The sequence below is a fragment of the Pelecanus crispus genome, unplaced genomic scaffold (assembly GCF_030463565.1).
Source record: "Pelecanus crispus isolate bPelCri1 unplaced genomic scaffold, bPelCri1.pri SCAFFOLD_31, whole genome shotgun sequence".
Lineage (NCBI taxonomy): Eukaryota > Metazoa > Chordata > Aves > Pelecaniformes > Pelecanidae > Pelecanus > Pelecanus crispus.
Window position 1 is genome coordinate 1,410,418 of NW_027461382.1, and position 12,206 is coordinate 1,422,623.

At 51.2% G+C, this 12,206-nt stretch overlaps 1 pseudogene; it reads right to left on the bottom strand.

Moving 5' to 3' along the window:
* Positions 1 to 206: 206 nt before the first annotated feature.
* LOC104031744 (olfactory receptor 14C36-like) lies at positions 207 to 1,166 on the bottom strand (annotated as a pseudogene).
* Between the last annotated feature and the right edge of the window lie 11,040 nt (positions 1,167 to 12,206).

Consider the following 12,206-nt stretch of genomic DNA (forward strand, 5'->3'; position numbering starts at 1 on the left):
CTAGGAGAGTGTCGGTTCTGTCCCAGAAAGATGAACTTTTATATCAGATCCAGGTGAAAAAGAGCAGGTTCATTTCTCAGACAGAGTGAGATCAATCCAAACGTTTCTGCAGAAGCATAAAACATACTAATAACTATACAGACAATGATAACAGATATGCTAAAACAAGAAACAAAAGCCAGAACTGCAATGGGATACATTGTGAATCATCTGTGAACAGCAATGGAAAATTTATCATTGTTGAAAAGCATCCATGAAATCACTTCCCCAGTGGCCTCCTTGAGCTCCTGGTTCCTCATGCTGTACATGAGGGGGTTCACTGCTGGAGGCACCACCGAGTACAGAACTGCCAGCACCAGGTCCAGGGATGGGGAGGAGATGGAGGGGGGCTTCAGGTAGGCAAAAGTGGCAGTGCTGACAACCAGGGAGACCACAGCCAGGTGAGGGAGGCACGTGGAGAAGGCTTTGTGGCGTCCCTGCTCAGAGGGGATCCTCAGCACGTCCCTGAAGATCTGCACATAGGACGCCACAAGGAAAACAAAAATACTGAATGCTACTAAGAAACTAACCACAATAAGTCCAACTTCCGTGAGGTAGGCATGTGAGCAGGAGAGCTTGAGGATGTGGGGGATTTCACAGAAGAACTGCTCCACAGCATTGCCTTGGCAGAGGGGTAGTGAAAACGTATTTGCAATGTGCAGCAAAGCATGGAGAAACCCACTGCCCTAGGCAGCTGCTGCCATGTTGACACAAGCTCTGCTGCCCAGCAGGGTCCCGTAGTGCAGGGGTTTGCAGATGGCAACATAGCGGTCGTAGGCCATGACAGTGAGAAGATAGAATTCTGCTGACATGAAAAGGACAAACAGAAAGACTTGGGCAGCACATCCTAAATAGGAGATGGCCCTGGTGTCCCACAGGGAATTGGCCATGGACTTGGGGACAATGGTGGACATGCAGGCCAGGTCAAGGAGGGAGAGGTTGAGGAGGAAGAAGTACATGGGGGTGTGGAGGTGGTGGTCACAGTCTATGGCAGTGATGATGATGCTGTTGGCCAGGAGGGCAGCCAGGTAGATGCCCAGGAAGAGCCAGAAGTGCAGGAGCTGCAGCTCCCGCATGTCTGCAAATGCCAGGAGCAGGAACTCAGTGATGGAGCTGCTGTTGGACATCTGCTGCCTCTGGGCATGGGGACTGTCCAAGAGGGAAAAGACAGCAACAAGTTAAGAGAGACTTCTCTGAGCAAAATCAAAGTCATTCCTCATTGACCCCCCTCACTCCAAACAGCCAGGTGCCATTCATGAGCCCTGGTTGGTGCTGGCTGAGGGTGCCACAGGAAGCAGGGGCTCTGCTGTGGGCTCTGCAGGACTCAGTCCTGCCCTACAGCCATAGGGAAATAGGAACTCAGGGTGATCACAGGTTAAAGCCACTCATGATATCAAAGAGCTTTTCAGCATTCGCTCCCGATTCACCCGAGTGCAGAGCAGAGCTGTGGGGATTTTGTTTTGTCTCTTCTGTTCTAGTTGCCCCACCACAGCTGAGGAGTGTTTTTACTGCAGAAATACCTGGTGTTCCTGCTGCCCTGCAGGTGAAACCGTGTGGGTCCTGAGAGGCCAGGGGAGGGTCCCTTAGTGCTGAGTGAGGACAGCCGCTCTGTGCATCAGCCCTGATCTCAGCTCCCTGTGCTGGCAGCTCTTTCAGCTGGAGGACTATCGCCCTCAGCTCTTCCCCCAAAAGAACCAGGACACTGCTGGGAGCAGAGGAATCCAGTTTCCAAGGGCAGATGTCCAAGGCCCTCAGCCCATCTCATGGTACCTGCGGAGGATCTCAGCTCTGCCCTCCCAAGCAGGGACGCAGAGGGCTCATCACAGCTGCCAGCACGCAGCCGCCCAGCAGCATTTCAAGGGCCTTAGCACCCCGCTGTCTTCTCCATGGGGCTCCTGCGGAACAGAGAGACGCCATGGGAGAGCTGTGCCCTGCGGGAGGGCAGCCTGCAGCCCAGCAGCACCTCCCAAGGAAAGACTCACCTCTCCTCAATTCCTTATGTCCAGAAGAGAGGGTGAGATCCCTGCCAGCCCCACACACTGCAGCACCCAGAGCCCTGAAGGTTAATAGGGGGCGAGTTGGATGCTTTTCCTCCATGGACATATGTGCATGACAGCATTGGTGTCTAAGCTGCACTTGAATCCTCACCCCCCCGCCCCAGCAGTGAGTGTGACAGTCAGAACTGTAAGGGCAGCAGGGAGAAGAGGAGGAGATGCCAAATGAGGCCTTGCAAGGGAGGCAGGGGAGGGAGGCACAGTCACACACTTGAGTGTTTCTCCTCTTTGGTGGTCAGGCTGCTGCAAGGGCAACTCCTGACCATGTCCCCATGATAGGAAGGGCAGGGGCTCTGCTGTGTGAGTGAGGAGAGCAGGGGCTTGCAAAGCGTCTGCACTGCAGGGAATGGCGGGGAGATGCCTGAATGCCTCCTGCCACGGCATTTCTGGCAGCAGGTCTCTCTCCCTCCCTGCCCACCTCTCTGCTGCCTGGAGCTCTTCTTGGCCAGGACCTGTTTCTCTCTCCCCATGTCTCCTCCCTCTTCATGCTCACAGAGCCCATCGCACACGCTGTGTGCTCAGCTCTGCCCTGCACACCCCTCCTGGCAGCAGGGCACTGCCCAGGGACATCTCTGGGGGTGTGCAGGGAGGAAGGAGCATCTCAGACAAGTCCTAATGAGAACTGGGCTCTCAGTGCCTACTCCAGAGCACAGAAATGCATTCCCATCTCCCACTGCTCACCCAGCCAACCAAGAAGAGAAAACTCAAAGGACAAATTTCTACCCTTTCAGGTAATCCCCTACCTTGACATCCACCTTTAAAACGACCCTCTGCAAATGTCCTTTGGGTGATGTAGGAGTCTGAGCAGCCCTGACCCACACTGAACACTCTGGGCAGCAGAAGGACCCCGCCCTTCTGGGTGTCCCTCCTTCCACCCACAGCTTCTCCCTGCAGAACCATGGGGAGCTGCTTGGGCAGGCTGAGAGCTGACCCTGGCAGGCGGCAGAGTCCCTGCCCCAGCACACAGCACCCTGGGGTGCAGGGACCCTGCTGGGAAGGACAGCCCTAGGCACCCCTGGCTGCACACCTCTCTTCAAAACCCTGGAGCTGTCCCTGGCAGAAGGCAGCCGTCATGCCCTGTCCTGATGGTACAGCAGGGAAGCCCTGCTCTGCAGCACCTCCTCCTCCTCTGCACTAGAGAAACTCTGAGATTCCTTCTGAAAGGTTGTATTTGCAGTGGCATGCACTAGCTTTTGGATATCCCTTCAGGAACACCAGCTATGATATCCTGCACCCAGAGATTTACCATGTGGAGGGCAGTGAAGATCTCCCCCGCAGTGAGCTCTCAGCACCCTCCCACCCCACATTGCCTTTAACCTCTCCCTGCCTCCCTCCTCTCCCCTCCCTGCCTGCAGGCACTGCCCTCAGCCCTGCTGCGCTTGGCACAGGAGCTGCTCCTGGGCAGAGCTGTCTCTCTGCAGCGCTGCCCGCTTGCCAGGAGCTGCCTGCGTCCCAGGAGCCCGGCCCAGCTCAGCAGCACAGCACCAGCCCAAGGCAGCATTTGCTCTGCCCCTCTGGGCTCCCTTGTGTTGTCCCTGGGGCTGCAGGGGAACCTGCTGTGACACAGCCTGAAGCCATCACTGTTGCTCCCTCCCGCAGCTGGGGAGAGGCACTGCTTTCCACCAGTGTAATTTCTCTTTTATATATATATATAAAAAATATATCTATATAATTTATATATATATACACACATAAAGATTTATGTCCAAGAATCACCTTTTCTCAACACATCCTTAAGCAGGACAACCCACGCAGTGACAGGCAGGGATCTCCTGTACCCCTGGTGCGGGCAGGAATTCAGGGCCCGTTCTGGGTTTGTAGTCCTGGGGCAAGAAGGGGACTCATCTCCCTCCCATGCCTGCCACAAACCCACAGGAGGTGGGGGGGATTCCTCTTGCCTCAGTTCAGGTGGACACAACATGGGCACCTGCATGGGGAGCTCCTTGTCTCAGCTCCCATGGCAATAATGGAGATGGAGGCCAGGCTGAGCTGTTCAGGCACAAACACCTGGTGACATCTGACATGTGAGAGGTGGTCCAAGATACGTGCACTTAACTGCAGGCTCTAATGGAGCAATGCTGAGGGACAGGGCAGCATCTGCGGGCAACATGTTGGACCCTGGTGGGCAATCCCTCTGGCCAACTCACCCCCTTGATTTGGGGATGAAGGCTGTGTGAGACACATGGAAGTGCAGGGAGAGAACAGGGTGACTGTAGCATCAGTGTGTTAAAGGCAGGAAGAAGCCCTGAACTAAAGGGGGGAGGATGGTTCATGCTGAAGTAAGATTGGCTGAATTTTATTTTGAGGCAGAAGAAGAAGGAGGATTTGCAGTTCCATGCTGGGATACGGAGAGAAATAGAGGATTCAAGCAAGTGTGGGGCTGTGACATCTTGGGTGCTAGAGGAGCATTAGAAGGGTATTGGAAGAAGCCAGACAGCTAGTGGGGAATTCACAGGCATTGGCAAATCTTGAGAAAAGCAAAGGTTTGTGTTTGAAGGAATAACCAGTGGCAGCTAAAAGAGACACTATGAGCCTCGCCCTGGGAAAACCAGCTGCCTGATCACCATGTCTCCCCTTCCAGGTAAGGATAAGTTCCCAGTGGGAACCTCATGATACCCAAGAAGGACCAGTCCAAAGTCCTGCCACTAGGGTCACCAACGCCTTGCAGAGACAGATTAGGGACTGCCCGTCTGGGTTGCAGCTCCATGGAAAAGTGTCTCATTTTCCCACAGATGGGGGCTTGGATAAAGAGCCTCATAAATGGAAACCATTCTGTTTGGGCCACTTAGTCCAACCCTTAAAATTAGGCAGGAGGAATCCCATTGCTTGCAAAGATCACACATAAACTGAAGGCAGTCCCCTGCAGCTGCCCAGCTTTGGCCGTGGCATGGTGAGCACCCTCTGGGCCCAGCTGTAGAAGAACTGCAATGACACGGCTGTGCCCTTGGCGCCTCGCTGTATCGGTTGGGCTCTGGCCCTTGGAGGGCCATGCTGTTATGCCACTGTATACCCCATAAAGATCTGGCCAGCTCAAAAAAAAAAATCCTAGGAGGGAAGTGCTAAATGCTAGCTTCAATCCTACAATGTTTTGCAGCAGGAGGTGCCTTTAATCGTGGTGCAGCAAGCCGTGCAGATCACACATGTGGAAGGGTTATCCCATTTTGCCTCTGTGAGCTCTTCCAGTGTTTTCTTTCAAGGAAAACAATTCTAGTTATCATATCTATGGTTCCCAAAAGAGGATGTTCACATTGGATATTTTTTCTGCAGATTTTGATAAAGGTAAGGACATAGAATCATCGAATCGTTTAGGTTGGAAAAGACCTTTAAGATCATCCAGTCCAACCATTAACCTACACTACCAAGTCCACACTAAGCCAATCAAGGGTAGACTAGACTAAACCATGTCCCGAAGTGCCACATCTACCCTGTTTTTGAATGCTTCCAGGGATGGTGACTCCACCACCTCTCCGGGCAGCTTGTTCCAATGCTTGACTACCCTTTCCATGAAGAAATTTTTCCTAATATGCAGATGGCCTAATCGCAAGTAACAGGTTGGAGCTTCCTTCAGACTTCTCTGTTACAAACAAGTTTATCCTGCAACCCAGGGATATGCTCAGCACAAGACAGCCTGAAGGCCAAGCTGTACGTGGAGCACAGCACTGCCTAGCACAGCGCAGGCCTGGGTCTCCTCAGCTTTACTGTTATGTGGATCTCTAACTCCTCCATGTACAATGGTGTTCTGGTCACTACATCACCTGAGGAAGGTTAGGAAGAGGATGAGGTCTCCCTTAGAGATCTGGAGGATGGGACACAGTTTTAGACCCTGGTAGTCACTGGGGACTTCGAAGATGATGGACCTCTGCTAGAAGGCCATGGTTGAAGGGAAAGTGGAAGGTACTCCCTGACCTGACACGGTGGGAATGCTCTCCTGGACATGTTTTTCACAAGAAGACAAGGCAGGACTGGTGGAAGATGTGGAGGGCAGATTTGGCTGCAGTGCAATGGAGGTGGTAGGAAGGAACACACTGTGGGAAGTGAGCAAGACAGATTGTAGCAGAGCTGAGTAGAACAGAAGGATGACCTCCACCCACCTGCTGGCAGTGCTCTTCCTAATGCAGCCCAGGATGCTGTTGTCTGCCTTTGCTGCAAAGGTGCAAAGCCAGGAGAAGAGAAGGCTTTGGGGAGACCTGGTAACAGCCTTCCCATATCTTCTTGGATATCAGCAAGGAAATGGAGCCAGGCTCTTCCCTGTTTTGCATGATGGGATGAGGTCCAATGGGCATCTTTCATATTTCTTTTCTGCAGAGGTTTCAAGTCTTTCCTAAAATGTGCATTCACAGTGGATTCAGTTATGCACACAGTGGTTGCCACTGTCCTGGGGCAGCTGAAGAACCTGTGTATCCCAGGAGATATGGTAGCTCTTCTGGAGCATGAGCTCAGTAGGCTCTGAGCAGGCTCAGTACCTCAGGGGTAGTGGAGGGCATCAGCTGCCTCCAGCACTGCTGGGGTGGCTGAGCAGGGACCTCTCCAGCACAGCAGCACATTGTGTCCCCTTGGATGTCGGCTGTGAGGTCACTTCTGAGTGGGCAGCATTGGGGACACAGATACTTGGAGGTCTTCAAAACCATTACAATACAGCCCCCAACAAGATGAAAGATCTGGGAAGGTCAGGGGAAGCTGGGACAAGGGAGATGGGAGATTTGGGGGAGGGAAGAGGGGCCTGGCCAAAAGAAAGGAAAGATTTTGAGGTGGTAAGATCCGTTCAGGTAATTTTGGTGCCACTGTGACACTGACTGCGAAAACTTTCATGTTATGCCTTTACCCTCTTTCGAACCAGGAACCATAAGTCCGAACCCTGAACCTAAATGCTACCCCTCACTGTGAAGGGAATCCACTACTCTAACCCCTCATCTCAAAATTTACCTCTAAACCAAACTCTAAATCATAACTCCTTGCCCTTATGCTTACCTTATTGAGCACCCTAATCCCTTGGCCGTACCCCTAATATTAAAATGTTGGCCTTAACCCTAGCCCTCACTCCAGACTTCAGCCCTAAACAAAACCCCAATCCACAAAGCTTGCTCATCCCCTAACACTAATCAGATACCCTCAGCAGAACACCAAACCTACCCTAGAAAACTTTGCCTAATCCCTAATTACTGAAGCCAAGACCTGGTCCCTAAACCCTAAACCCCCAAAGCCTTTTACCCCGTGCTCTGCACCCCCTCACCTTCAACCCTTTCCCTAGCCTGAACTTAAACTTTTTGGCCCCTTGAGGCAGGAAGGGGATTGGGAGTTCCAAGAGCAGTCACGTGGCATTGGAAGAGGGATGTGAGGTTACATGCATCCAATCAGCTCACAGGCCACAGGGAGGAGCTGGTTGGGAATGCTGTGGTGAGGTCAGCTGTGCCTCAGAATGTCGTGGGCCAGCAGGAGGCACAAGACTGTGAAGGTGGCTGTGAGGTCACACCTGTCTCTGGAGTTGATAGACCAGCAGCAGGAAGAAATCTGGGAAAGGGACAGTGAGGTCACCTCTTCCTGAAGCAGCTGATAGGTCAGCCCTTGACTCACGGCTGGGATATGTGCTTTTAGGCTCACACCTGCCAGTGTCTCTGATAGGCCAGGAGAAGGCACGTGGTTGGCAAGCTGACTGGTGGAATCCCTTTCCTTAAGTACCTGGTAGGCCTTTCCAGGAAGAGGGCTTGGCTATGGCTGTCATGTCCTTTCTGCCCCAGTACCTGATGGGACAGCAGCAGGCACACGGTTTGGTTGTGTGGCCTTCAACTTCTTGAAGGGTGGTGTCAGAGATGGTGGAGCTTACTTTGGTAGAGGGAGGAGGAGGAAAGCTCCACAAAGTGCTGCTTGGAAGGCTCAGAGTGGATGTGTTGAAAAAGAAAAGTCACACAAAGGGTAGCAGTGTGGTGCGAGAGGTCACCCAGAGGGAGTCTGGATCAGCCCATGGCTTTGTGTTTCAAGGAAGAGCCAGCAATGGGTGGAGAGACATCAGTGAAGGTATAGAAATACGAGGGGCAGAGCTGGTGCTAAAGGAAGGTGGGTGTCTGTGGCCTGAAGGGAAAGAGCTGCAGGCATGGGATGGTGTAGGACAGCCGGCAGTCGAGAAGGGCAAGGGCTCTGGCAAGACTGAAAGGCCCAGAGGAACCAAGGTGTTTGTCCCCTTGGCTATGGCAGTGTTCCCCACCACTGAGGCCTTCCAGGACAAACTTTATTTTGAGGCTGTGGACTTTGTTTCTTCCTTGCCCTTGCTTGGGAATGCCAGGAGGTGCTGCCCAGTTTTTCTACACATGGCATTGCTCCCCCTCACAGCCCACTGCCCCCAGGAAGAGCCCTGAGCCCCGTGTCAGGGACAGGATCTGCCTTCCCAGGGCCTGGGGGTCAGGCCTTGGCCTTTCTGCTTTCTGATAAAAGCCAGGGTTTTCTCACCATTCCAGCCACCTACCCAGTGCCTTTGCCTCCCTGCAATCACAGCCTCCAATTCTCTGCTCTAACGAGTCCATGGGGAGGCTTTTTCAGCAATGGTCTTCAGTGGGGCCCATGAATGCTTCAAGGTACTTTGGCAGTTGTTCTGACTTGGACTTCCTGAGAGGTTTCTTCAATCTTCTCTCAGCATCTGAGGGACAAGGACTCAGCCCCAAATACACCATGGCACTCATTAAAAGACACAAAGCCCTAACAAGCTCTTTCTCTTCCTCTAATTTTCTTTAAGTATTCAAGACTTGTACAACTAATTGGAGGGTTTTTTTTCATAGTCTGTGTAAGGAGGAAGATTTCATACTATACCTAATAGAAATGATTCTTTTTCATTTTAAAGTTTTTAAATTTTATTTTATATTATTTTATTTTATTTTATTTTATTTTTTACTAATTTTCAGTTGAAGGAAGAGGTGGTAGAAGCATACTTCAATTGATATTGATCCCAATTCTCCCCTCAGGAGGTCTGGACAGGTAGGAAAAGCGGGCCCTTGAGGCCTGACACTCAAGGTACAGCTCCCTTGCACCATCTCCCATCTGATCTCATTCAAGACCTGGCTGCACACAGGCACAGAATGGTTTTTCCTACTTGCAAGGAAAGAAAATTAAAGCATGATCAGTTTTCATAAACAATAAATCACACTCCACAAACATATGCTAAGTACAAGCTGCCTCAAATGAGGTTGCCTCTCTACAAGCGATACTCCTATCAGAAATGTTTTAGATAGATAGGTACAAAAAGAGAGGTATGAACATAACTGAAGAGATGGCTGGAGAGACAATGAGACTACTGAAAGACAGGCAAGCTTTTAACTCGATGAAGCTCAAAGCACCTGCATGGGTGAGAGGTATCTGAATGAACAAAGAGTAAGGGGAGGAGAAAACTGGAGAATAACACAAAGGGCCTTTGTCTAGACAGTCTGCATCTGAAAGGATGTCGTTAGAAATGGTCTTTGTGTCAGGACAGGTGAAAATTTATGAAAGATTAGAGAAATGAAAACACACTATCTAGCAGACAGAATAGTGGTAATGAAGTTACAGGACAAGATGGCTATTTCTTCAGCATATCCCTTGTGAAAGGTCATGGGAGTAGTGGAGGTCTCTTGTGAGTGAGGACAAATGGATGTTGCAGCCATCTTGGAAAGAGGCCAAAAGTGCAGCCCAGGGAACCACAGGCTGCACAAGCTCACTTTGGTGAGGGAGGAGCGAGACATTGGATGTCTCCTCATGAGACATTGGATGACTCCTCATGGGTGACATTGCTGGGCACCTGAAAGAGAAGAGCATTGGCATGGACTTTGAAGGGTAAATCCCGCCTCACCCACCTGATTGCCTTCATGATGAAGTAACTCCATTTGTGCATGAGGGGAGAACATGGGATGTCATTTATCTCCACTTCAGCAAGACTTTTGGCATGGTCTGCCTCAATATTCTTCTACTCCAGTTAGGCCATTACAGTCTGGATGGGTCAACAAACAAATGGCCAAAACACCAGCTGGATGATCAGGCCGAGCAAGCAGCAGTGAAGGGGTCATAGCCTACCTGGAGGCCAGTGGGACACAGTGTGGCATTGTGGGGCAGCACAGGGGACTCTCCTGGGCCCTGTGCAGTTTAACACCTGTATCTATGACCAGAGGAGGCAACTGTTGATGCATTTGTTGACACTAAATTGGGAGGATGGTTGCTGTGTCTTAGTGATGCCATTCAGGGGAAACCTGCCTGACAGGTGGGAGGACTGTCCTGTCAGGAACTTCATGAAACAGCTGAGGGACACAGGCCAGCTCCACCACCCAGCAGTGCAACCTGGTAGCAAAGGTGACCAACAGCGTCCTGGAGTGTGTAAAGAGGAGCCTCGCCAAAAGAGAGAGGGAAGTGATTGTCTCCCCTTGCTCATCACTTGCCAGACCACCAGTACACAACTGTGTCAATTTTTGGGCCCCCACTTCAACTGTGCTGGGTGTGGCTGGGATGGGGTTGTCTTCCTCTGTAGCAGCCCCTAAGGTGCTGTGTTTTGCATTTGTGCCTAAAACAGTGTTGATAACACACCAGTGTTTTGGCTGTTGCTGAGCAGTGTTTGCATAGGGTCAGGGTCTTCTCCATTTCTCACTCTGCTCCCTCCCAGTGAGTAGGCTGGGGGTGGGCAAGAAGTTGGTGGGCGGCACACAGCTGGGACAGCTGACCCCAGCTGACCACAAGGATATTCCATACCGTATGATGTTGTGCTCAGCAATAAAAACTGGGGCAGAATAAGAAAGAGGTGGGCTTTTATTGTCATGCAAGGTTTCTCTACTGGGAGACTGGCTAGGCATCAGTCTGCTTGTGGGAGGTGGTGAGTGATTGCCTTTGCATTGTATGGTTGGGTGGGGATTTTTATCTCTCTCTCTCACCTATTAATCCATCTTTGTCTTGACCCACATGTTTTCACACTTTATTTCTTCCTCTTCTCACCTCCTTCCCACTGGGGAAGGGGAGAAGGGAGTGAGTGGCTGTGTGGCTGTGAGCTATTGGCCAGAGTCAACCCAGCACAGCAAGAAAGATGTTGATAACTAAGAGCAAGTTCATCAGAGAGCTGCTCAGGGGCAGGAGCACTTGCCTGTGAAGAGAAACTGAGGGAAAGGGCCTTGCGCAGCCTGCAGAAAGGAAGGTCTTGGCAACCTTGTAGCAGCATGCCAGTCCTTATGGGAGGTTTTCAGGAAGATGCAGCAGGTCTTGTCACGGTGGTGCTGGGCAGTAAGATAATGGACAATAGTCAGATGTTGAAATAATAAAGGTTCAGGATGGAGATACGGAAAACCTCTTTCTCCATGAGGGCATCCAAGCATTGAAGCAGGTTCCCCAGAGACATTGTGCCTTCTCTGTCCTTGGGTGTTTTCCAGCTCCCATTGGGTAAAGCCTTGAGCAGTTTGCTCTGACTCCACAGCTGATCCCACTGTGAGCAGGAGGCCAGAGCAGAGACCTCCTGAAGTCTCATTCAGGAGACTGGAAACTTAAATGATGCTGTGGTTCCTTCCCCTCTGGGTCTGCCCTTGATGACTGTAGGGAAAGCTCTCAGGTTCCCTGTGACCATGCAAGTAAGATGTTAATACAGTCAGAACAGAAATGGAGACGATGCATTTGATCACCTCGCAGAACAGAGCTATCAGTATGCCATGCCTCCTTAAATTCCTGGGAACCAGAGGATTGCAATTCTTATGCAAGTTTCTTGGCATATATCCAGACCATAGGGTGCTTTAGACTGTAAGGAAAATTGAAAGAAAGGATCTGACTTGGCTACTATCAACTTAATAGCTAAAAGTGAGGGAGGCGGACGGATCTCAGAGCTTCCAGGTTCCTGCTGAAGACTGAAGGCCTCAGAGACACGAGCAGAAGAGAACACTTTTGAGCTAGCATGGCCTTTAGATCATGTCACATGTGAAGGTTCTGCTTCACCCCCTTCCAATCATCAACACCCAAACCTCACCTGCTTTTCCTTCCTCTCCTCCCAAAACCTGACCAAGCGACAGGAAGAAAGGAAGCAGAAAGGCCCTAGGCCTCTGTGAATCAGCTGTGGTCTGGCACTTGGCGGGCATTTCATTGTACACCCGATCAAGAATCAAGCTGGGAAGTGAGTCTGCAAGCCCAAAT